The 25,911-nt window shown below is 42.1% G+C and overlaps 1 long non-coding RNA gene across 1 annotated transcript in view; it reads right to left on the bottom strand.

Moving 5' to 3' along the window:
* Positions 1–25,911, bottom strand: part of LOC130362305 (uncharacterized) — a 57,007-nt gene that overhangs the window by 7,365 nt on the left and 23,731 nt on the right. Inside the window, exon 2 of the long non-coding RNA XR_008891349.1 lies at positions 3,853–3,933. This is a non-coding gene — a long non-coding RNA (uncharacterized LOC130362305). The remainder of the gene's footprint in view (positions 1–3,852; positions 3,934–25,911) is intronic.

Below are 25,911 nucleotides of genomic sequence, written 5' to 3' on the forward strand. Positions count from 1 at the left end.
TCTTCCGGCATTTAGAGCTGCTTGCCCGATGCAGGGTTAAATGCCTGAGGAAATCACCTGCCCGGCACCCGGGCCCACGAGTCTGAGATCCCTGCGCTACAGTAAGAGCAGGACGATTGTAAAATACAAAACTACAGACTATAAATACACCAAAAGGAAAAAGATCACAAAACTGCCACACATATAGTAAACCAAATAACTGAGAATGTAGGACCCTGGAGAGATGCTACACAACACAAGTATCAAGGTTTTTTGGGTTCCTTCATAAAATGCAGCCACAGGGCACTAGTGCGGGATGTGGTAGTTTATGGGTGCATTCATATACACCAGATATGCTGCAGATTTTAAGTGTTTAAATCAGAAGTTGTGGATTTGAAGATTTTACAACTCAAAATCTGTAGCTCTTAGGGAAGTGTCACATGTGTTGTATTTTGCTGCGTATTTTCCTACCTATTAAAGTCTATGGCACCTATTGAGTTCAATCAGTAGGAAAACATGCAGCAAATATGCAGTAAAATACGTCACGTGTGACATATCCTTAAGGGGTGTTTTTTTGCAGCACAGCTTGTACAGGTGAAGCACAACCTTCTGGCCTTTGGTGAATGGGAGATCCATGGACCTGTTCACCTGTTTACACAAACATATTTAAATAAGATAAATCTGAGGAAGGAAAACCAGTGACTGGGAGCAAAGGCTATTGATGGGTGTGGGGAAAACTGAAATGCTAGTCTGCCTGGCCCGGTCCAACAGAATACAAACTCCAACACAAATAGCTGAAAACATTAATGCTGACTGTGATACAAGGATGTCAGAACACATGGCATCACAATTTGCTGTGCATGGGGCAGTAGTACACAATACTAAGTTTCATATTGGTTTAAATAATATGGCTGATCAGTGTGTGTGTGTGTGTGTGTGTGTGTGTGTGTGTGTGTGTGTGTATGTGTATATTATATATATATATATATACACACACATACACACACACACATGAGAAAACTTATGACTACGTATACTGGATCACTCACAGAATTCCATTGTGCAGACACAAACCAACCATATCCTCAGGTACTGATTATACATTAGTATTAGTTCATTCACCAGTAGGCTACAAATTCATTGTGGTTGTACACAGTGCCTTCTTTCGCCTAAACTTACATAATTTATAGACCATAAACCATTTATTAAATATTCCAAAGCTGAAGGTGGTAAAACATATCTGGAAAAAACGTCATCACAACTCAGAAGACGTGGTCAAACCGTGCAATTGCATCCATACAGCGGCTATAAGAACATACAAGTATTTTGCAAAAAAAAAAAAAAAAAAACACACATTACAGATATTACTAGCTTAATCAAATAACACACCATATAAGAAAAAAACATACAATTCTGTCAACTAATACTATAAATACTTAAAGTACCTTCAACACTTGGTAAGAAGCAGTCACTTCTGAAAGTAATAACATGATACATTGGAGAGGACAATACAATGTATACCTACTGCATGTGTTCTCTGTAGGGATTGCCTCCTTTACTGCTATCTGCAGAATGGAGCTCAGGGACTGCTGGACACAGGCACTCTGCCTCTGAACTAGCCAAAGCTAAGCCACTAGAAGTTGAATGGAAAGCTTAATGAACAAGGCAGACCCCACCCAAGCACTAGCATTGCTGAAGACAGAGGAGGAGGAAAATAACATTCACAGAAGTTCACAAATCACCCAGAACAGCTTACTTCTCTGACATTAGTCCCTTAAACCACTTTCATACAGCTATTTGCATGGTCTGCTTCATCTGATGGATGATGTAGGGATCGCTGTTATGGAATAACATACATCACACATATGTGGAGAGGTTTCAGCAAACAAACATTCTTTAGCCAAAGGAGACAAAGGGGTTATCCGGGAAAAACATTTTTTTTATACATCAACTGGCTCCAGAAAGTTAAGATATGTAAATTACTTCTATTAAAAAATCGTAATCCTTTTAGTTGAGATGTTCTTTTCTGTCTGCTCTCTGATGACACGTGTCTCGGGAACGGTCCAGAGTAGAAGCAAATCCCCAAAGCAAACCTATTCTACTCTGTGCAGTTCCCGAGACAAGCAGAGATGTCAGCAGAGAGCACTGTTGCCAGACAGAAAAGAACAACTCAACTTCAGAAGCTGATTATTATTGGAAGGATTAAGATTTTTAAAAGAGCCAGTTGATACATAAAAAGTTTTTTCCTGGAATACCCCTTTAAGAGCAGGAGCTTGACAATGTAAATTATTATTAACCCCTCTAGGATGCTGCCCAATTTTGCCTTAAGGGCCACTGGCAAACCATACATTGAGAACATGTTCAATATGTTTCCATCGAGTCATTGATATGAGTGGTCTCTAGTTGTTGGGGAGGCAGCAACCTCAGATTCAGAACCGATTTTGTATTTACTGTATTTATCGGCGTATAACACGCACCCCCATTTTAACAGGGAAATTTAAGTTAAAAAAAATAAAATGTAAATTAAATGACTGACTAAATGCCACATCATCCCCCCGACTTCGTTTTCTTCTGCACCTCAGTTTGGTCCCGTCCCCTCCAGTGCCACATCATTCCTTCCCTTTTATCAGTCCCTGTGCCACATTTACCCCTCATCGCCACCCCCCATGTCTCATCATCCCCCCCCATGTCTCATCATTTCCTCCTGTCAGACCACCACTAGCCATACAGACATTAAGCCTTTAGTGCCTCCCCCCACCATAATTTCCCCGTCTCATCATCCCCCACCGTCTCATCATGCCCCCCATCATTCCCCCCCTCATCATTCCCCCGTCTCATCATGCCCCCCCATCATTCCCCCCCCTCATCATTCCCCCCTGTCTCATCATCCCCCCCCCCCCATCATGTTCCTCCTATGCTATTCTTCCCCTCCCTCATCATTCCCCCTTTTCCCTGATTTTCATTGTTTTTTTTTTATTTTCCTTACCTGGCTGCGCTTCGGCAGGCCAGGTCAGGCGGGGGTCTTGTGGGCTGCGGTCAGTGAAGCAGATGAATGACGCCCTGTCCCGGCTTCTTTGCGCGGCATCAGTGACGTCACTTTTCATTTCCTGCAGCCATTGCTAGTCAGAGCTCGGAGTGCTTACTGGTGAATACTTTCTGCCGAAGCGCAGCCAGGGAAGAAAAAAAAAAAAAAAACTATGAAAAGCAGGGAAAAGGGGGAAATGATGAGGGAGGGGAAGGTAAGAAAAATTTAAAGCAGAGCGGGGAGGAGACACCACTGGCCGTGCTGCTAATACTTAACAAGCAGCCACTGCTGCGGCCGCTTTGAAACAGTGACCAGAAGATTTATCGGCGTATAACACGCAGGCAGGCTTTTTGCCTTAAATTTAAGTTTTAAAAGTGTGTGTTATACGCCGATAAATATGGTATGTTAATGTTGGGGTGCTTCCACATCTTGTTTCTGGCCACGGGGCTCAATATGTCACAATGCCACTAATCACTGCAGTGTGATTGTTCGAGCCATCGATCTCAGGGGGTCAATCTGAGGCTGGAAGCAGGATACCAGAGGCACTGATAGAGTGCTGGAGGTTTATTTAATTTTTTTTACAGCACACAGGAGAAGAAAATAAAAAAAAACTAAAAACGCCAGATAAGGGATTATTCTGGGAAAACAAATTTGCTCCATAGGCTCAGGAACATGCACAAGTTTTCATACACAAAATACACACTTATACCCTGTCTGAAGAGCAGATTTATTGTACGAACACTCACCAATTACACTATATAAGATCACCTTCAGATTTACATTTGCTTTCCTGAAGAATGCAACACAAGGTAAACTAGGATAAAACACATGTATAAAAAGAAAGTTACCTCAATCCAGGTTAGGGAAATAAGCGTGCTGTAATTGCATGTGGTTCTTTCCTCTTCCAGCTACTCCAAACTACTCTTTTACTGCAAAAGAAAAAAACAGAATAAGCCGGAAATTGTCAAAAAAAAAAAAAAAAAAAAAAAAAGCTAATTTGCTAACGTTTAAGACGACATTTTAGAGGAATGTTAACTTAGCCTGTCCGTCCATACAATTCAGCTTTTGTGTGATCTTCCTGGTCAAATTTAAGCACTAGTTTTGTGAAGTGGCAGTGCTTTAAAGTAACAGCTCAGTAGCCTAATGGTAGACTATACTCAAACTCACAGAGGAGAGACAGCCATTCCATGATACATAGACATAAGAACTGCTTATTGTGACATCAGCACAAGGACTGTGCATCAGGAGCTTCATGTAATGGGTTGCCATGGGCGAGCAGGTGTACACAAGCCTAATCTTACCATGCTCAGTACCAAATTTTGGCTGGAGTGGAGAAAAGCATGCAACTATAAGGGTACGTTCACACAGGCGGATTTATTTGCGGGTTTCCCGCTGCGTATTTGAAAGGGGCGGGCTCTTCTCGGCTGTCCGCAGCAGATTTTCTGCAGTGGAATTTCCAATGCGGAAAATCAGTTACAGACCCTACTGACGTCAATGGGGCTTGCGGCAGATTTTCCGCAGCGTAAATCCGGCCGCGGAAAACCTGCTGCAGACAGCCGAGAAAAGCCTGCCCCCTTTCAAATACGCAGCGGGAAACCCGCAAATAAATCCGCCGGTGTGAAAGTACCCTAGGAGTCTGAAGCAATGAAAATCCATTCTCTGGAGTGAAAAATCATGTTTTACTAGCTGGAAGTCTGATGGATAAATCGTGTTATGGCATATGCTCAGAGAGTTCTACCTACAGAAATGCATAGTGCCTAGTGTACTAGTTTAGTGGAAAAGGGATGTTACTGGGCTAATTTTAAGGACATGGGCTAGAGGTTCTGCGCCTTCTTTCTAAGGGTAACCTTAATACTCCAGCATACAATGACATTTTGGACAATTGTATGTAACTTTGTGGGAATAATTTGGGGAAGGTCCATTCCTGCGCACAAAGCAAGGTCCATAAAGACCAGTGGTCTGCACAGAGCCGTGACTTCAACTACTCCAAACACCTAAACAATGAATTGAAGCAGACTGAGACACACCTCATTTCTGCAACTGAATGGGGTTCTTATTTGAAGCATATGAATACATTCTAATAAACTGGACAGTCACAGAACTTAAGCAACAAATCTTCTGTGTAAACATATTGCAGGGGGAAGGGGGAGCTGACCAAGCTCCATGAAGGATCACACGCAAAGATCGTTTAATGTCCATGCAGTTCCAAAACGGACAAATCAGCATGCAGTGTCACCAATCCTTTGTTCAGAATAAAAAATAAATAAACAAAAACGGATCCGATGAGAACATTCGGGTATAACTGACAAGCATGCTGTGGATAATCATACAGGTACTATAGAAAGCCAGCTTCATATTTTATCACTCTGCTCAGAAATTATTTTTCTTTTACAGATAAAAGTCTGTATTTCATTCTGCATATGGTTATGATGGAGTTAGCAAACAGGTTCCCCTCAGTACAATGAACACTATAATGTTTTACACAGAAAAAGCCCAGTATTAACCCCTAGTCGCACAGGCAATACATGTACTCCTTGACCACCTTGTCTTAAATGAACCAGAGTGTATCTGTACGCCTTGGAGTGTTAAGTATGTATGAAGCAAGTGCAGGAGCTGCACCCGCTTCATATGCGGTGAGTGATGGCTGCTATCAGCAAACGGGGACTCAACGCTAATGACAGGATGAAGATGTCTGTCACTAACCCTTTACACGCCATGATCAATGCTGATCACAGCATCTAAAAAGGAGGGAAAAGAGGATGCTCATCACCTGCAAGGAGCTGAATTTGTGGCCAGAGGTATTTTACCATCCTTTGTGTCAGCTTTTCATTGGCATTTTAACCACTTTAGGGACCCAGGGCGTACCTGTACTCCCGTGGGAATTCCGGTCCCTGCCGCTAGCCAGGCAGGGACCGGACCGGAATGCCTGCTGAAATCATTCGGAAGGCACCCTGTGCAAACCCCTGGGGGGTCCTGAGTCAGACCGTCGATCAGCGGTGATTCCGGAAAATAAAGGGGGGGGGATCCGGGCTGTCCAAGACACCCACGATCCCCCTGAAGTGATAGGAGTACGGTTGGCAGGGGTGCCACCCCTCCTATCCCTGCTATTGGTCGGTCAGAAGCAACCGACCAATAGCAGATCGGGGGCGGGGGTTTGGTTAAAGTTCTGTTCCCCCTGTTCTGCCCACCCACAGTAGTCAGGGCAAAACAGGGGAACTATGGAGTGACTGGCAGAGGAGGTCACCTACTGGCGGGCGGTGATTCTCTCCCTGGTGCAGCGATCCTGTGACTACGGAAGCAGGTGAGTTGTTGCCTAGCAACATCTAGAGGACTACAGTTTGGAGACCCCTATACAGTGGTCTCTAAGCTGTAGCCCTCCAGATGTTGCAAAACTACAACTCCCAGCATGCCCAGACAGCTGTTTGCTGTTTGGGCATGCTGGGATCTGTAGTTTTGCAACAGCTGGAGGGCTATAGTTTGGAGATCACAGTGCAGTGGTTTCTAAACTGTGGCACTCTAGAGCTTGCAAAACTACAACTCCCAGCATGCTGGCAATCAGTACATGCTGGGAGTTTTAGTTTTGCAACAGCTGAAGGCACACTGGTTGGAAAATACCGAATTAGGTAACAGAACCCAACTGAATGTTTTCCAACCAGTGTTCCTACAGCTGTTGCAAAAGTACAACTCCCAGCATGCACGGTCAGTGCATGTTGGGAGTTGTAGTTTTGCAGCAGCTGGAGGTCTGCCCCCCCATGTGAATGTACAGGGTACATTCACACGGGCAGGTTTACAGTGAGTTTCCTGCTTCAAGTTTGAGCTGCTGCAAATTTTCTGCTGCAGCGCAAACTCCTAGCGGGAAACTCACCGTAAACCCCCGCCTGTGTTAATGTACCCTAAAAACACTACACTAACACATAATAAAAGGGTAAAACACTACATATACACCTCCTTACACTGCACCCCCCCCCTCGCCCCCAATGAAAATGTATCATACGGCAGGGTTTCCAAAACGGAGCCGCCAGCTGTTGCAAAACAACAACTTCCAGCATTTACGGACAGCCACTGTCTGTCCAGGCATGCTGGGAGTTTAGCAACAGCAGGAGGCACCCTGTTTGGGAATCACTGGCGTAGAATACACCTAATGCAATCCCTAATTTAGTGCTCAAATGCGCATGGCACTCTCACTTCGGAGCCCTGTCGTATTTCAATGAAACAGTTTAGGGCCACATATGGGGTATTTCCGTAGTCGGGAGAAATTGCATTACTAAAGTTGGGGTCTACACCAGCCTGCTAGTGTAAAAAAATAAAAAATGTTACACTAACATGCTGGTGTTGCCTCATACAAATTTTGGGGGTCTTTTTTTCCTTTTACCTCTTGTGAAAATAAAAAGTATGAGGCAACACCGGCATGTTAGTGTTTTTTTTTTTTTACACTTACAGGCTGGTGTAGACCCCAACTTTTCCTTTTCACAAGCGGTAAAAGGAAAAAAAGACCCCCAAAATTTGTAACGCAATTTTTCCTGAGTATGGAAATACCCCATATGTGGGTGTAAAATGCTCTGTGGGCCCACAACAAGGCCCAGGAGTGAGAGCCCCATGTAAATTTGATGCCTAAATTGGTGATTTGCACAGGAGTGGCTGATTTTACAGTGGTTCTGACAAACGCAAAAAAATAAATACCCACGTGTGACCCCATTTTGGAAACTACACCCCTCACGGAATGTAACAAGGGGTATAGTGAGCCTTAACACCCAACACGTGGTTACAAATGGAGAAATTGGGTTACAAATTTTAGGGGGCATTTTCTCCTATTACCCCTTGTAAAAAAGTAAAATTTGGGGAAAAAAACTGCATTTTAGTGGAAAAAAAAAGAAATGTTATTTACACATCCGACTTTAACAAAAAATTGTCAAACACCTGGGGGGTGTCAAGGCTTACTGTACCCCTTGTTACGTTCCTCGAAGGGTGTAGTTTCCAAAATAGTATGCCATGTGTATTTTTTTTTTTTTTTTTAATGTTCTGACACCATAGGGGCTTCCTAAATGTGACATGCTCCCCCAAAAAAACATTTCTGAAAAACTCACTCTCCAAAATCCCATTGTTGCTCCTTCCCTTCTGAGCCCTCTAGTGCACCCACAAAGCACTTTACATACACATGAAATATTTCCTTACTCGAAAGAAATTGGGTTACAAATTTCAGCATGATTTCTCTCCTTTTACCCCTTGTAAAAATTCAAAAACTGGGTCTACAAGAACATGCGAGTGTAAAAAATTAAGATTTTGAATTTTCTCCTTCACTTTGCTGCTATTCCTGTGAAACACCTAAAGGCTTAACACACTTACTGTCATTTTGGATACTTTGAGGGGTGCAGTTTTTATAATGGGGTCATTTATGGGACATTTCTAATATGAAGGCCCTTCAAATCCACTTCAAAACTAAACTGAGCCCTGAAAAATTCAGATTTTGAAAATTTTGTGAAAAATTGCTGCTGAACTTTGAAGCCCTCTGATGTCTTCCAAAAGTAAAAACATTTCAACTTTGTGAGGCAAATATAAGGTAGACATATTGTATATGTGAATCAATATATACATTTATTTGGGACGTCCATTTTCCTTATAAGCAGAGAGCTTCAAAGTAAAAAAAAAAAAAAAGCATTTTTTTTTTTTTCATCAAATTTTAGAATTTTTCACCAAGAAACGATGCAGGTAGCAACGAAAATTTTCCACTAACATAAAGTAGAATATGTCACGAAAAAACATTCTCTGAATCAGAATGAAAAGTAAAAGCATCCCAGAGTTATTAATGCTTAAAGTGACAGTGGTCAGATGTGAAAAAAATGTCCTTAGGTGAAAATGGGCTGGGTCCTTAAGAGGTTAATACTGTCTGCAAAGGCCAGGTTGTATTTGTTGATAACTGGTCTGTACAATGCTATACAATAGGGATGTAGGAAAAAATCAATTCGCGCAGTTATCGCGATTTTTCACTTGCCGATACTGAATCGATTAAAAATATTTTCGAATCAATTCTTTTAGTGATCTGGAATTTGTATCTTCTGACGCCCGGAACAGCCTGTCCCAGGCATCAGGAGATACAAGTTCCACATTTTGTCAGCCGGATCAGACGCGGCGTCGCTCTGGGTGTATGGAGCGGGCTCCGACTCGTGCCCGCTCCATACTCTGCAGCCCCCGGCTGTTCTCAGTAACCGAGGGCCGCCGCTAATAGCCAGCATTCGGCGATCGCCGCGCCTGGCTATTAACCCTTTAGATCGCCGCTGTCAAAGCTGACAGCGGCGTCTAAAGGGATCTGTGAATGCTCCCTGGTGGGCTAGTGGGGTAGATCGCCCCCCCCCACAGCAAGATCGCGGGCGGGCGATCCACTGTGGAGGTAGCGGAGGGCTTACCTCTGCTTCCCTGCTCTCCCATTGATAGAGCCTGGCTGGACCAGGCTCTATCAATGGATCGCAGATCAATGGAGTTCTATTCATCTGTCTGAGGAACCTAATGATTCCTAAAAGACTAATAAAGTGTATAAAAAAATAAAATAAAAATTAATTTAATAAATTTAAATAAATGTAATAAAAGTGTAAAAGACATTGTTTTTTAGACAGAATCGGGATATATCGCCATGTATCGTCACCTAGACGGTATCGCAATATATCGGGATATATCGAATCGCCACACTGGTATCGCGATTCGAATCGCCAAATTATTGGGGATTCACACCCCTACTATACAACCTGTTGTGTCCTTAAAAGAGAACTTTAATGAAATTACCTTTAGATAGATAGCTGCAAGTATAGAACACATAGTCTCCCATCTTTTCCTCCAGGCAGGAAGTCCAGTAGTTCTTAGTACACATGATGACTGTTGGGCACAACACGTCACTTTGCAACCTCAAATGTCCTTTTCCACAGCTCAGAGAGCCAAGAGTAGTTCAGTGTGTAGTGTGATCTTCACTGATTGGCTGAGGCACGCACTACTACCTTTTCTAAATTCACAGCTTCTCTAACCATGTGACTCTCATGGCAGCCCCCTCGTCGCAACTCACACAGGAAACAAGTACATGGGCTGATGGTTTGTGTAATTTTTTGCAGCTCTCAGCTGGATTTTCAGAGGTAGTTTATTTGTTTATAAGGCTATTGGGGTCTAATTTAGAAACAAATCAGCTGGGGTGTCATGGAGTATCTCTCTCTTATTAAAGCTTTTAATTTTACCACTTTGGCTGGATATCTCCTTTAGAACAGTGATTTCCAACCAGTTTTGCAACAGCTGGAGTCACACTGGTTGGGAAACACTGTCTGCGGGTGCATTCACACGCTAGTAGCTAGCAGCGGGAAAGCCACTGTGAAAGTGAAATTTGCTGCTAGTTACGAGAATGTGAACAAACCCTTAACCCCTTCCCAACCCACGGCATGCATGTACATCATGGGTCGGTCAGGTCCGCATCATGACCGCTGCTATCAGCAGCTGACATCTGCCGGTAATGACGGACATCCGAGATCGCTCCTATGTCTGTCATTTAACTGTTTAAATACCATGATCTATACAGATCACAGCATTTAAACATTAAGTGGCGCTATTCCCTGGTGTCTAGTGGTCCCATAGACCCTCCTGGAATGTAATCGCCGGGGGCTATGGGTTGCTAGGGAAGCTTGAGGCCTTACCTTGTCCTCGGCATCTTCCCAGGCTCTGAGATTGCTTAGGGCTCCCTTAGCAATCGAGCACAGATTTCATGAATGTAATGCAATAGCATTACATTGATCTACGTAAGCCATCTGATGATTGCTTTTGATAGGCCACTAGGGTGTATAAAAAGGGTGTATAAAAAAAAAAAATCTCTCCCCTAATAAAAATTCAAATAATCCCCCTTTTCCTTTTTTTAAAATAAAACACTAAAAAATTACACATATTTGCTATTGCCATGTGCGTAATTGTCCGAACTATTAATTTATTATGTTTCTGATCCTTCACTGATTTTTGGTTACATTATATCCAAAAAAAATTGTAATAAAAAGCGATCAAAAAGCCATAACAAAGTTATTTTTTTTTTTTCCCAACCATAGAACGAAACAAAAATTATTCAAGTTTGGCATCATTGGAATCTTACTGACCCATAGAATAAATATGGAATGTCAGATATACCATATTTTGAACTCTGTATTATTGCCCTACAAAATTGTGCAATTCCATATTTTTTTCAATTTTGCCCTGCATATAAATTTTTTTCTGGCTTTGTAATAAATTGTATGATAAAAAAAAGAGAATCAGTGGAAAGTCCAACTTGTCACACAGAATATAAGCCTTAATACAACTTTGTCAGACAAAAAAATATTTTAAAAAGTTATGGGTCTTAGAAGGTAAGGAAGAAAAAAACACGAGCCAGAAAAAAAAAAATTTGCTGGGTCATGAAGGGGTTAAAGAGCCATACACAGGGAAAGTGCACACTAGGCAGCTAAACCAACCAAAGGTGGGGGGAAAAAAAAGTCAAAACAGAAATGTAACGACCTGGTACTTTTTTTTTTTTTTTTTTTGAAGACTGTTATTTTTCATATTAGATATCACTGCCAAAATCCCAGAAGTAGGTGATCAAAAATAAATTTAAACCAAGGCTCTAGAAAAAGTAAGCATTTGTAATGCTTCAGAGCGCAGGAGAATCTCTAGACCAACTACTACTGACAATGAAAAAGAAAAAAAAATGCATGCATCCAGGTTTTTTTTTTTGTATAATTGTTTATTTCAGAGAAGTTTTTCCCATTTTATAAAAATTTAAGTATAGGAAAAAGGAGAAAAAAAAATATACCGTACATCAGACAATGATATATAAAACTTTGGTAACAAAAGCACATATCTACTTCCAGTATAAGTAAAGTATGTTCAATCAATGGCATAGGATTTTACAAATGGCATGCATTCAGTTTGAAGAGGTTTTGGATACACCTAGGAGAACGTCAGTTTATTATAAGACTGAAAGGCCAATGAAGGATTACAGTTGACATGTTTTTAAATCCAGTTATAAGGTTTTTTTTTTGTTTTTTTGTTTTTTTACAGGAAACTGAAATCTGTCGGAGGGACATGTCAAAAGTATTGATTAGTCTGGGTCTGAGTAATCAGCTCCCTACCAATCACTAAAACGCTCGCTCTGTGTCTACATGAGCAAGATGCTTTCTGGTTTCACACAAGTACATTATTAGACTGCCTTGGTCACACGACACAGATAGGAGAGAATGCGCTAAGCACGCTCATTCTACTAATCAATCCAGTTCTGACCACTCTCGATCGATCAAAACTTTTGATACATCTCTTTGAAATATTGGAAGTGTTTAAAAACTAGAGTGTCCATTTAAAGTGTACCTGTCATATCACAGAAAATAATCAGGCTAATATATTTTACTCACTAGGTCATGCATATTATTTACATGTCTTTTATTATTATTATTATTCTAACCTTTGTATCATTCTGACAACCACTACTCAGGAACGGCCGAGGCAAGCACTGAGCCCGCCCTCACTCCCCATGCATTCACTTCCTTCCAGAATCTGCTGTTCAGTGCTGGGTCTCTTCATTTAAACACTGTAGGCTGCTCTGTAACCCCCTCCTTTTTTAATGTGAGGTAGTTAAAAGTCAATTGCAAGTTTTATTAAAAAATAAATAGATAAATCAATTAATCATAATATATGATGTCAAAAGGATGATGCAGCAGGAGATCCTTTGCCTCATCTGACTATCCTGACTGTGACAAACTTGTCAAATGGACATTTTAACCATGACAGATTTCCCAAAGAAAACCAGTAACAAAACAGGATAGCCTAATGTGATATGAACAGTGCGCTCAATTCTTATAAATCCACAGTAGAGTACACAAAAAAAGCAACATTCTATTCCTATAACCTACCCCAACAGCTATACCACTATGTACACACTTTTTAGAAAAAGGACATAAAATTAGCCCCAAAAAATAGTAAAATTCCAATAAAGCAACCCTTAGAATACTTTTCTGTGGATGTTGGCTATGGGCTACTAACAGGCCTCACGGACGCAGACAATCTTTGGAACCTGTACCTTTCGCACAATAAGAGAACTGGACTGAAAGGTCAAAAAAACAAAAGAATTCTCTTCTTCATACTTGGCTACAACATTTCTGTGGAATGTCAACATAGAGATGAACAATGCTGGATACTCTAGAGACCAGAAGAGGTCTTCTTTCTCCATGATGTCCAATTTCAGAGAAACTTCTTAAAGGGCAATGTCACATGAAAGCATTAAATAAAGAAAGGAAAAATTCTGACAAAACCATGGAAAGCGTTAACAACGTCAACAGCACTCCTTGCCTACTGCAAATATATATTTTCTCAGTGAGAAATAGATTAAATCCATTTTAAATAAAAAATAAAGCACAAGTTGGAGCATTTATTTTTAAAGCCAGGAAAGAGGTGAATAAGTATGAAAGGACTACTACAACTTTCCACCCAATCCTGGTTCTAAACTTAGTCTGGCCTCACTCGAGCATAGCATGACTGGATATCTGATGAACCCAAATGACACCTGTCAGTTCGCCTCATTGGACCCAGCAGGGATATGAGGACATATACGCTCACGCAAAGCCATAATGCAGACGCCATCACGCCCCCTCCCATAGGCTTGCATTGAGGGGCGGAGCTTGACGTCACACGGGGGCGGAGGCGTGACGTCACACGCCGTCAGCCCTGCGGTCGAGCGTAAAAAGGGACTGATTACAAACGGGGTGCCGCGTGCATGATCACGGGGGTCCCCAGCTGCGAGACTCCCGCGATCAGGCATCTTATCCCCTATCCTTTGGATAGGGGATAAGATCTGTAAGCACCGGAGTACCCCTTTAATGTTGTGTCCCCTTAAAGGGAACCAAATCAGATTTTACCCTATATAACGCTTGGCAAAGAATTATATAGGGTAAAAGCTTTATCCTTGCCATCCCCGGGGGAAGCTCCTGCCGGTGAAGATATGAAGTTATAAACTAGGCCCCCGCAAGTAGTCCCCTGGGCGGGGAGCTCCTCTCTCCTACTCCCGTTACTTCGGCCAGCAGCGACGCACCCTCTGCTTGATTGACGGGCTGAGTCATCGCTCTGCTCCGTCTGTTCACTGCGCAGAGGGATGACGTGGCCTGTCAATCAAGCCGAGGAGGAGTTGCTGCCGGCCGAAGTAACGCGAGTAAGTAAGAGGAGCTCCCCGCCCAGGGGACTACTTGCGGGGCCTAGTTTATAACTTCATATCTTCACCATCCCTGGGAAGAGGAGCATTCCCCGGGGATGGTGAGGATAAAGATTTTACCCTATATAATGCTTTGCCAAGAATTATATAGGGTAAAATCTGATTGGTTGCCTTTAAAACAACAACACAAAGCAATTAAAGGGGTACTCCGGTGGTCAACGTGTTTTTTCCGTTTTTGACTTGCCCTATTTGTTTTGTTTCATTTCTATTCTTGTTGTTTAGCCTACTCTATTTCCGTTCTTTGTTGTATTTTTATCCCCCACTTTTTCCTATCTTTGCTTCTATTTCCTGTTTCTTGCTGTGCTGAAAACTACAAATCCCAGCATGCCACATGTCAAAATTCTTTTTTTCAGATCCTCAGAGAGTTCTTTTCCATAAGGTGCCATGTTACATTTCCAGTGACCAGTATTCGAGAGTGTAAGAGTGATAAATTAAAGGGGTACACCAAGGAAATGTATAATATTTAATCGAAAAAGCTCAAAAGCCACCACACTACCGGAATATGTTCCATGTAAACAATCCTGCCTAATATGCATGGCTCCTGTGACCCCTGTTGTCATCTTTGGCTGCTTGATATTCTTTGCCATCCTCCCTCCCCGCCTACATCTGCCAGAATGCACTGCAGCTCTGCTCTGCCACCAAGATCACTTTTTGAAAGCCGCCCCACCCTTCTGCCTTGAGCAGCAGAAAGAGGCTGCATACACCTTCCAGTTCTTAACACTAAAGGGAGCATGACTCATCAGTGCAGGGCAGAAATCACATGGTCTGTGTCTCTCAGGAGGATGGGAACTGCTTCAGAGAGGAATTTGGACAAAGACAGAGTGGATGGCAGGATGATCTCATTCCCTCACTTCATGCATGTAAGTGGCAACCAAAGAGAGGAAACTGCTCTATATAGCTAATAAATGATTTTTAGACAATTTGCAGCAATGAATGCAGAGGTAAACCCTCCGGCTACCTCCACAGTGGATCCTCTCTCCCCTCCACTAGACCACCAGGGATGGTTAGAAGATCCCTTTAGACGCCGCTGTCAACTTTGACAGAAGTGATCTAAAGGGTTAATAGCCGGCCACGGCAATCGCCGCAAGCTGAGCTATTAGCGGTGGCCTGCGGATACTGAAATCAGCTAGGGGCTGCTGAGTATGGAGCCGGCTCGGGTCAGGAGCCCGCTCCATACACTCTGGGCACTGGTGTGAGGTGCAGACTTGCTCCTGCACCTCACACCGGCATTATGGGGAAAAAAGGGGGGGATGAGTCGGTCCGGCCCTGTTTGCCCGATAAAGGGCTAAATCTGAAAAATTCACCTGCCCGGCACTCGGAATTAATTTTGCGGGTGTCGGGCGATAGGATCTCCACATCCATGTAAATTTTATTTAAGTCTGCTCAGCTCATCTTTCTCTATAACATGCTCTATAACATTCACACGTATTTAACCTGCTGCAGATTTGATGCTATGGATAAAAAGGTATCAACAAACACTGAAGATTTTGTACAACCAATTCTGAATACATTGATTAGATTTTCTGCATTTCCTACAACTGATTTGCAGCATTTAAAGGGGTACTCCCGTGGAAAACTTTTTTTTTTTTATTATTATTATTTTTTTTATTATTTTTTTTTTTTTTTTATAAACTAGTGCCAGAAAGTTACAGATTTGTAAATTACTTCTATTAAAAAAATCTTAATCCTTCCAGTAGTTATTAGCTGCTGAATACTACAGAAATGGTTTTCTTTTTGGAACACAGAGCTCTATACTGACATCATGACCACAGTGCTCTCTGCTGACATCTCTGTCCATTTTAAGAACTGCCCAGAGTAGGAGAAAATCCCCACAGATGTCAGCAGAGAGCACTGTGGTCATGAGGTTAGCAGAGAGCTCTGTGTTCCGGAAAAAAAAAAAAATGTTTCCTCTGTAGTATACAGACCCTAAAAAGTACTGGATAGATTAAGATTTTTTTTAATAGAAGTAATATACAAATCTTTAACTTTCTGGCACGAACTGATTTAAAAAATAAATAAATAAGTTTTCCACGGGAGTAATCCTTTAAAATGCACCCTTCGGTTCACCTTACATCCGAAAAACATTAAATAAAGAAATAAAAAGGCAGTATTGCTTAACTGTATGGTTTTTATTTTTCAATTTTACATATATGTGTTTTTTGGTTTCACATTTAAGTGTACCTTAAAAAAGTTTTCATTGGTCAGGTCTTAATGTTCAGATCCTGACTGATGACGAGATTAAAGGGGTACTCCAGCGCAAAACATCTTATCCCCCCATCAAAAGGATAGGGGATAAGATGTTCAATCTCGGGGGTCTTATCGCTGGGGCGGCACCCCGGTCATCCGTGCACAGAGCGAACTTCGCTCTGTGCTGGTTGACTGGTGACTACAGCAGCCGCGCCCTACATTCATGTCTACGGAAAGAGGTGTAACTGCTATGTACTAGTCACAAATGTCACAAACACAGGAGCTCTACGCTTTCGTGCTCCGGAAGCCGCTGCTGCCGGTCTGGAGATAAGATGTTAGATCGCGGGCATCCCACCGCTGGGGATCCCCGCGATCTAACATCTTATCCCCTATCCTTTTGATAGGGGATAACATCTTTTGCACCGGAGTACCCCTTTAAGCAGGGAGGGCCATTATCTCCCTGCTCTGTGTCTATGAGACCAGAAGGGCCCCAAAGACAAGACAAACTGAAATTAAACTTCCATATCAATTCTTACATTGAAGGCTATAGTGATGGATGTAAGTGAAGGATTATTGAGGTTACAAGTTGCCATCCATTCAAGGGTCTGTTTAAAGCAGATGACAAAACAGAGATGTGTACGTACAGTCATGGCTGTAAATGTTGGCACCCCTGAAATTTTTCTAGAAAATTAAGTATTTCTCACAGAAAAGGATTGCAGTAACACTTGTTTTGCTATAAAAATGTTTATTCCCTTTGTGTGTATTGGAACTAAACCAAAAAAATTGAGGAAAAAAAGCAAATTGAACATAATGTCACACCAAAACTCCAAAAAAAAGGGCTGGACAAAATTATTGGCACCCTTTCAAAATTGTGAAAAAATAAGAATTTCAAGCATGTGATGCTCCTTTAAACTCACCTGGGGCAAGTAACAGGTGTGGGCAATATAAAAATCACACCTGAAAGCAGATATAAAAGAGAGACGTTCAATTAGTCTTTGCATTGTGTGTGTGTGTGTGCGCGCGCCACACTAAGCATTGACAACAGAAAGAGGAGAAGAGAACCAAAATTGTGGAAAAATATCAACAATCTCAAGGTTACAAGTCCATCTCCAGAGATCTAGATTTGCCCTGGTGATGGATAAGCAGCCCCAAACAAGTTCCAAAGATATTCAAGCTGTCCTGCAGGCACAGGGAGCATCAGTGTCAGCGCAAACTATCTGTCAACATTTAAATGAAATTAAACGTTATGGCAGGAGACCCAGGAGGACCCCACTGCTGACACAGAGACATAAAAAAGCAAGACTACATTTTGCCAAAATCCTTCTGGGAAAACGTCTTGTGGACAGATGAGACCAAGCTAGAGCTTTTTGGTAAAGAATATCATTCTACTGTTTATTGAAAACGGAATGAGGCCTACAAAGAAAAGAACACAGTACCTACAGTGAAATATGGTGGAGGTTCAATGATGTTTTGGGGTTGTTTTGCTGCCTCTGGCACTGGGTGCCTTGAATGTGTCCAAGACATCATGAAATCTGAGGATTACCAATGGATTTTGGGTCGCACTGTACAGCCCAGTGTCAGAAAGCTGGGTTTGTGTCCGAGATCTTGGGTCTTCCAGCAGAACAATGACCCCAAACATGCGTCAAAAAGCACCCAGAAATGGATGGCAACAAAGCGTTGGAGAGTTCTGAAGTGACCAGCAATGAGTCCAGATCTAAATCCCATTGAACACCTGTGGAGAGATCTTAAAATTTCTGTTGGGAAAAGGCGCCCTTCCAATTAGAGAGACCTGGAGCAGTTTGCAAAGGAAGAGTAGTTCAACATTCCGGCTGAGAGGCGTAAGAAGCTTATTGATGGTTATAGGAAGCGACTGATCTCAGTTATTTTTTCCAAAGGGTGTGCAATCAAATATTAAGTTAAGGGTGTCAATTTATTTTGTCCAGCCCATTTTTGGAGTTTGGTGTGACCTTATGTCCAATTTGCTTTTTTTTTTCCTACCTTTTGGTTTAGTTCCAACCTTTTGGTTTAGTTCCAATACACACAAAGGGAATAAACATGTGTATAGCAAAACATGTGTTACTGCAATCCTTTTTATTTTCTTGAATAACTTCAGGGGTGCCAACATTTACGGCCATGACTGTAGCCTTGTAGAATGCAGGTTATACAGGTAAATCTCTGCTGTATATGAGCATACTAAGGAGGCTGCCCTATCTGGAAGGCATGTCTAATTTCCAGTAATCAGATGTTTAAACTGTAGGAAGCCACAGACATACATTTCCTCCTGGCTTCTCACACCTAAAATTGTGTTTAAGGGGTTCTACGATGACCTAAGGAAGGGTCATCGATCATTTTCACCCAGAAAACCCTATTTATAAAACAAAGAAGAAAAAAAAAAGTTTCTCACAGAAGTACATTTTAAGATTAGACACAGTTTCTCTGCTGTCCTCAAATACCCTCAAATCTGCTAACAATAAATTAACTACCTGTGTAATAGGGAGAAAACCCCTTTTCTATTAAATAAAAGCACTGGTCACAATAAGTTAGTGAAACACAGCCATCACAATTCGATAGTCTCATGTGACAGTTCCTGCAGGAAGGGGGCAAACTTGGCACTATAGTGGTGGCAGCAATATTGCAATTAAAATAAGTACACATGAATGATCTGAATGAAAAGAGAAGCATGAAGCGAGGGAAGATTACTGATAAACAATTGCACCCACTGTTGCAGGTTTCCTCCAGAATCAAATTTCCCATATTAAGAAAAACTCGCAACAAACAATGCACACACATAAAAAACGATATTGTGCCAGCCAATTGAGTGAGAAAGCATGTATCCATTGAAAGGTTTTACCTTTCATTTAACTTACAATGTTTTCATTGTCCTGACATTCCAGCAGTATACTGAGTGTACACTTGTGTTTTTTCCATAAACGTCACTATACCGTCTCTTGTATGTGGACCATATGGGTCTAACACATTTAGGATACGTTCACATTTACGCAGATATCATGCACAGGATTTTCTGCTGCAGATTTCAATGTAAACTAAATGACTGAGCACAGCTTCTAATCTGCACTTACAAATCCTGCGCATCAAATCTCAGGATCCTGTACGTGTGAATAGACCCTTAGGATGGTCGCAGACAATGTCTATTTGAGTGTGTATATCTCTCTACTCACTAATCTTCCATAATCTCCCAATATACAATACAAGGTGTGCTGTATAATGTAATAATGGGATAAATAGCGGAAGCATCTAGCTACATACATCTATCCCAACATAATATAGGTTACACACTGGTGTGTACTAGGATGCATTGCATCTGTGGTAAACTGACAGCAGCCATGTTGAATAAAGCATACAAAACCCCTAAATATAACAAGAAAATAAAAAATAAACATGTGCTTGCAACGTCTTTCTCCCGCTATCTTCCAGTGAAATAACGGGAGTCATAACGGACATTAGAGGAATCCCATCTAAGTGAATGGGAACCTCTGTTACAATAATGGACGTTAATGGCAGACAAAGTGGGAAAAAAAAAGTCAGTTTGTAATGGCGCCTCTCCTCTAGTGTGAAAGTAGCCTAAGAGATAGGATAGTGTGAGAGCTTAAAAAATTAAAATGTGATATTCAACCCTTGTCCAGGAACAGAAAAGGTACAACCTATTCTGCTTCCTGGCGCTCTACTTCCACCCTTGGCATGTCACACAAGTACACCTTCCAAGTGGGTTACCAAATTGCAATCATAACGTGAAGGCAAAGTCACACAGACACTGGCTCAGCCTACTGGCTGAGCGCAGTAAGACTCTCCGACCACCGGCAACCAGGAAGTGGATAACGGCAGAGGCCGGAGCCGGTTATCGAAGGCCCCGGGGGAGCGGAGGAAGGTATGTACATCTTTATTTTTTTACTGCCGGCACTATGGGGGACAATTTTTATATTCCGGAGTTCTCCTTTAAGAACAACAGCATCCACAACACAAATTCAAATGCTTTCCCATGCTCTCCTCATATCCCCAGTGACCACAGCAGTCCCTTCTCTGCTTTTCAGTAGATTTAAACCTGCAATAAGTCCCTCTGACTCTCTTCACAGGAGATGTTAGGGGAGAAAAGGATAAGGCATTCATTTCAACATGCCCAATCCTACTGGTCCCAATCGCTTTGTTCTCTCCCAATTCAAAACGCATGCACTTTCAGCTGACATCTCTCTGTGTATGGTCTTAGCAAGTGTCCCCCAATAGTCACAGCAAAACGTCTTTAGTATCCTGCAATTTATGACTCGGTAGGTGCATGCATCATGCATCAAGCAGAAAGAAAGGAGGATTAAACACTGGGTTGCCATAACTGACTTGAATTCCCCAAGGGAGAGGTGTCAATTTCCCATTTAATATATTTAATTAAAGTGGACCACAACAGGCCCAGTCCATCCGAAACTTACTTCTGGCAATTGTGCCATTAGGCTCTTCGATACAGCCACTCTCTCACTCTATTTTATGTGCAACTGTAAACAAATAGACCTACTAACAGGGTAGTCCCATAGCTTAATAAAACACAAAAAAGGAAAGTACATTACAAAGTTCATATATTCTCCATTCTGAAGTTAAAGGAGATCTGCAGCTGCATATACCGTAACTTATCCCCTATCTGCTGGATAGGTGATAAAAGTTTGATTGTGGAGTGTACGACCGTTGGGACCCCCGCAATCTCCTGTATGGGGCCCTGGCTCAGCCGTGGTTCTCCCCGTTCAGGAGGAATGTTGTCCGCAGCATGACGCTGCAGCCAATACACCCCCACCATGTATCTGTATGGGAGAGGCGGAGATGCAGCATTCGTGCATCCCTGCCTCCCCCATAGAGCTGAAGGGAGGGCGTTGTATTTTGACCTCAGGGAGGTTGAAGACACAAGCACTAGCCGTGCAGAGCCGTGGCAGTGCCAGGTCCCGTATGGGAGATCACGGGGGTCCCAGTGGTCTGACTAAACACTTATCCCCTATCCTGTGGATAAGGGATAGGTTACATACCGCTGCAGTACTCCTTTAATCACCCCTGGAGCAGCAAAAAAAAACACAAGACATGGCACGACCCCCAACATACAGTAAAACTACCTTAATGCAAGAAGTATAGCCAAAACATTAAAAGAAAAAAAAAAAAGTGCTGAAATGAGATGCAATGATCGACCCCTTGAGGCAAATAAACGATAGCTCCAGCCAACCTTACTGCTAAAAGACTATAGAAATTATGCCAAGACCTCTTGACATCTTGGCACAAGCAGCAAACATAAAACACTTTCAGATGGTTAAGCCATTATGCTTGCTTGGAATTTGAAAGCAGGAACTTTGTAAACAGCTGTGAAGTATCACAGTCATGTTCCTCTTAAACCTAGAATCTATACAATGGACGGCACACAATATAAATGTCATGTTTCCTTCAGCCAACAATTAGAAAGAGCCATGGGTTAGGACTATACAATGCTGGACAAAGTCCTTGCACCGGCGTACATTGCTTCTATTGGAAAATAGACGGTAATCAAATACAGGGCGGTACGGGCGTTCATTTAAACCAAGGGACTCAAAAAACACATTTCTTTGTAAAATGGAGAGAAATGTGCTAAAACACGACCAGAGGTTATGGAATACAATACACACATGTAAAGAACGCCAGAATATCTGGGAACTGATTTACAATCTTTTACCATGATATCATTTATCCTTCCTGTTATTTTCCCTGTTCCCCCTCAGAATTCTGGAGAGGTCATGTGGTTTTCTGTGACGTGGCCAGAAAGATCACTTACATTACAGTATTCATTTAGATAACCTCATGTCAAGGAACCAGCCAAACCAAACTGACAGATATATGACGATAGCGTGAAATACCACCACTGGAAAAATATTCAGACGCATGAACATTCTAGAACAAACCATTTATTAAAATGTATGCACTTGTCTGGGAAAAAGTACATGAATAGAAAAGCACTACACAACACAAACTCCAAATCTGAGCAAAAAGTGAGCTTGCGCAAAACTTTTGCCCAATTTTTCCACTGGCGCAGGGACTGATAAATTTTGCTCCCCAATGGCATCCAGATTTCCTCCATTCACCTCCTGCTGCATGCTGACTAAGCCTTGGCTAGCGGATCCCCTTTGCACCAAGGTAGCCTGATCTTATGAGGTTTAAAGGGGTACTCTGGTGAAAAACAATATTTTTTTTTTAATCAACCGGTGCCAGAAATTTAATAACTAACTTCAATTTAAAAATCTTAATCCTTCCAGTACTTATGAGCTGCTGTATACTCCACAGGAAGTTCTTTTCTTTTTAAATTTCTTCTGTCTGTTCACAGTGCTCTCTGCTGACACCTGTCTGTCTCAAGAGCAGTAGAGGGTTGCTATTTCTGACACGGACAGAGGCGTCAGCAGAGAGTACTGTGGTCAGACAGAAAATAAATTTAACCCCTTAAGGACAAATACAAGTAAACCTGTACGCCCCTGAAAGACCAGGCCTGTTTTTTCAAATCGGGGATGTCTGTCTTTATTAGAGAATAACTCTGGTAACGTTTTGCCAATCACAATAATTCTGACATTGTTTTTTTTATCACAAGTCGTCCTTCATGTACATAGTAAAAGTAAGCCGATATCATTTGTAGTTTTTTATTTTTTCTACAATGCAAAAAATCATTACATAAAAACAATATATAAAGATTTTTTGCTATTTTAACACTAATAGGTTGCAAATATTTATACTTTCTGACCAAATAGTTTATGAGACATATACTTTCAAATGTCTACTTTATTTTGAAAGCATTTCTTTGGGTTTTAATTAACATCGTAAATGAATTAGAAGCCTAACAATTTAACTTGAAATTTAGAAAATTTGAAAAGTACATCATTTTTCTATGTGCTATGCAACATTTGCAGAATTTTGAAGGTGGTAGAACATAGGAACCCCCACCCCCCACCCCCTACCCCCAAATTACACCCCATTTTAAAAACTAGACCCCTCAAGGTATTCGCTAGGGGGGTACAGTGAGTATTTTAACACCATAGTTTTTTTGGCAGGAATTATTACAAAGTCAGTGTTAAAAATTAGAAATTAGCTTTTTTCACAAATGCATCATTTGTGGGACATATTTTTTGTACATCACTTCTGATATAGAATGAAATGCACTCTATATTTTATTGAGCTGCTCGGCCCGTGTTTGGCTGCGTGGTAGGACCCAGAAGGAGAGGAGTGCCATTTGGCTTTTAGGGCATCATTTTAGGCCGCACTTCATGCCTGCAAAGGGTTTTAGCTGCCAGATCATTACAGAACCCCCACAAGTGACCACATTTTGGAAACTAAACCCCCTAAACTATTCACCTAGACCAAAAGTGTGGCTGGAATGGTTACAAAATCAGTGGAAACATTTTAATTTTCTTTTTTTTTCTCACAAATGCATCATTTTTGGGACATACTTTTTGTACATTACATCTGAAAAGTAGAAAATGCGCCCCATATTTTATAACGCTGTTCATCCCGTGTTCAGTAATACCCCCACTTAGGACATTTTTGTGTGCATGGCCACATGGTGGAGCCCAAAAGGAGAGGAGCACCACCTGGCTTTCAGGATATCATTATACAAATTATTAGAGATGAGCGAACTTACAGTAAATTGGATTCGTCACGAACTTCTCGGCTCGCCAGTTGATGACTTTTCCTGCATAAATTAGTTCAGCTTTCAGGTGCTTCGGTGGGCTGGAAAAGGTGGATACAGTCCTAGGAAAGAGTCTCCTAGGACTGTATCCACCTTTTCCAGCCCACCGGAAAGCTGAACTAATTTATGCAGGAAAAGTCAGCAACCGCCAAGCTGAGAAGTTCGTGACGAATCGGATTTACTGTAAGTTCACTCATCTCTACAAATTATAGGCCGAACTTCATCCTGCAAAGCATTCTGTCAGAACAATATCGCCTAGGGCTGGGCGGTATACCAGTTCATACCGAATACCGAAATTTTTGGGCTGCACGATATGAATTTTTCCCATACCGGAATACCAGTTGGGCCCCTCCCCCTCGGGAATGAATTATCATCCCAGCGCTGCGCTGACCCCACATCGGGTAACTAATCATATGTGACCCACGTGCGGTGTTCTGCTCCCCCCACCAAATCATGTTACTCGCCAGCGCTGTTCTGCTCCCCCCAATTAATTATCAGCCCAGCGGGGTACTACTCACATATGTCACCCGCAAGCACTGCCCTCTTCCTTTTTGTTGGGGGCCACCGGCGAGGAACTCACTGTACGCCAGTGGTCTTCAACCTGCGGACCTCCAGATGTTGCAAAACTACAACTGGGAGTTGTAGTTTTGCTACAGCTGAAGGTCGCAGGTTTGAGACCACTGCTGTACGCTGTATCCCTATGCCCGGGATGCAAAAGATAAACAAAATAAACTTTAATCGCCATAAGATACAAAAATACCGTGATACAAATATTTAGTCATACCACCCAGCTCTAATACTGCCCCCCCAGAAGTGACCCCATTTTCGAAACTACGCCCCCTAAAGTATTCACTTAGGGCAAAAGTGAGTACGTTGAGCCCTTATTGTGTGGCTAGAATTATTTCAAAGTCAGTGGGAAAAAAAATAGCAATTAGCTTTTGTTTCCACAAATTCTTTATTTGTGGGACATCATTTTGGTACATCGCTTTTGAAATGGAGGAAATGCGCATATTTTATCACGCCGTTCGTCCCGGGCTGGGCAGTACTCCCGCATAGGCCATATCTGTTGCCTGATCGCCTGGTAGGACCAAGAAGCAGAGGAGCCCCCTTTGATTTTCAGGGCATCATTATATGAATTATAGACCCCACTCCATGCCTGCAAAGGATTGGAGCTGTCAGAACAATACCGCACCCCTACAAGTGTATTGGCTGGACCAGGGACCACTCTGATCGGTCCTTGGTCAGCCAGCAGTGTCGTGTGGCTGTCCGTGACAGTTAAAGTTCCTGATGGATATATCCATCGTGTTGTGGAAATATGCACCCACTCATGGCCAATATATCCATCACTGGGCGTTAAAAAAAAAAAATAAGAAATCTTGAAAAACTGGTTTATTTTGTTGGAGTGGGGGGGGGTTGGGTGATAGTCCCCATTCATACTGCATTTCTGCAGTTTAGGTGTCCGCTGTCATGTCAAAAAAGGGATGCCAATGTATAATGTAGCAGTCTCATTCAGAAATGAATGGAGATGCTACAGTATACGTCAGCATCAATATTTTTGACGTGATGCTGACGGATACCTCTAACATACTGCTGAAATGCAGTATGAACGGGACGCAGTGTAGGGTCACATAGAGCACATCCGCAGTATATATCACACCGCAGATGCCCCCGGCAGTCACAAGGGCGAGATCACTGCTGCGGCTGGGTTGCTCAGTGACTGCTCATGACTGCCGGCAGGAAATTCGCCGCTATGAGTGGACACACAAAGATACCCAGCCGTAGCTCATTATT

Source organism: Hyla sarda, chromosome 3 (assembly GCF_029499605.1).
Source record: "Hyla sarda isolate aHylSar1 chromosome 3, aHylSar1.hap1, whole genome shotgun sequence".
NCBI lineage: Eukaryota > Metazoa > Chordata > Amphibia > Anura > Hylidae > Hyla > Hyla sarda.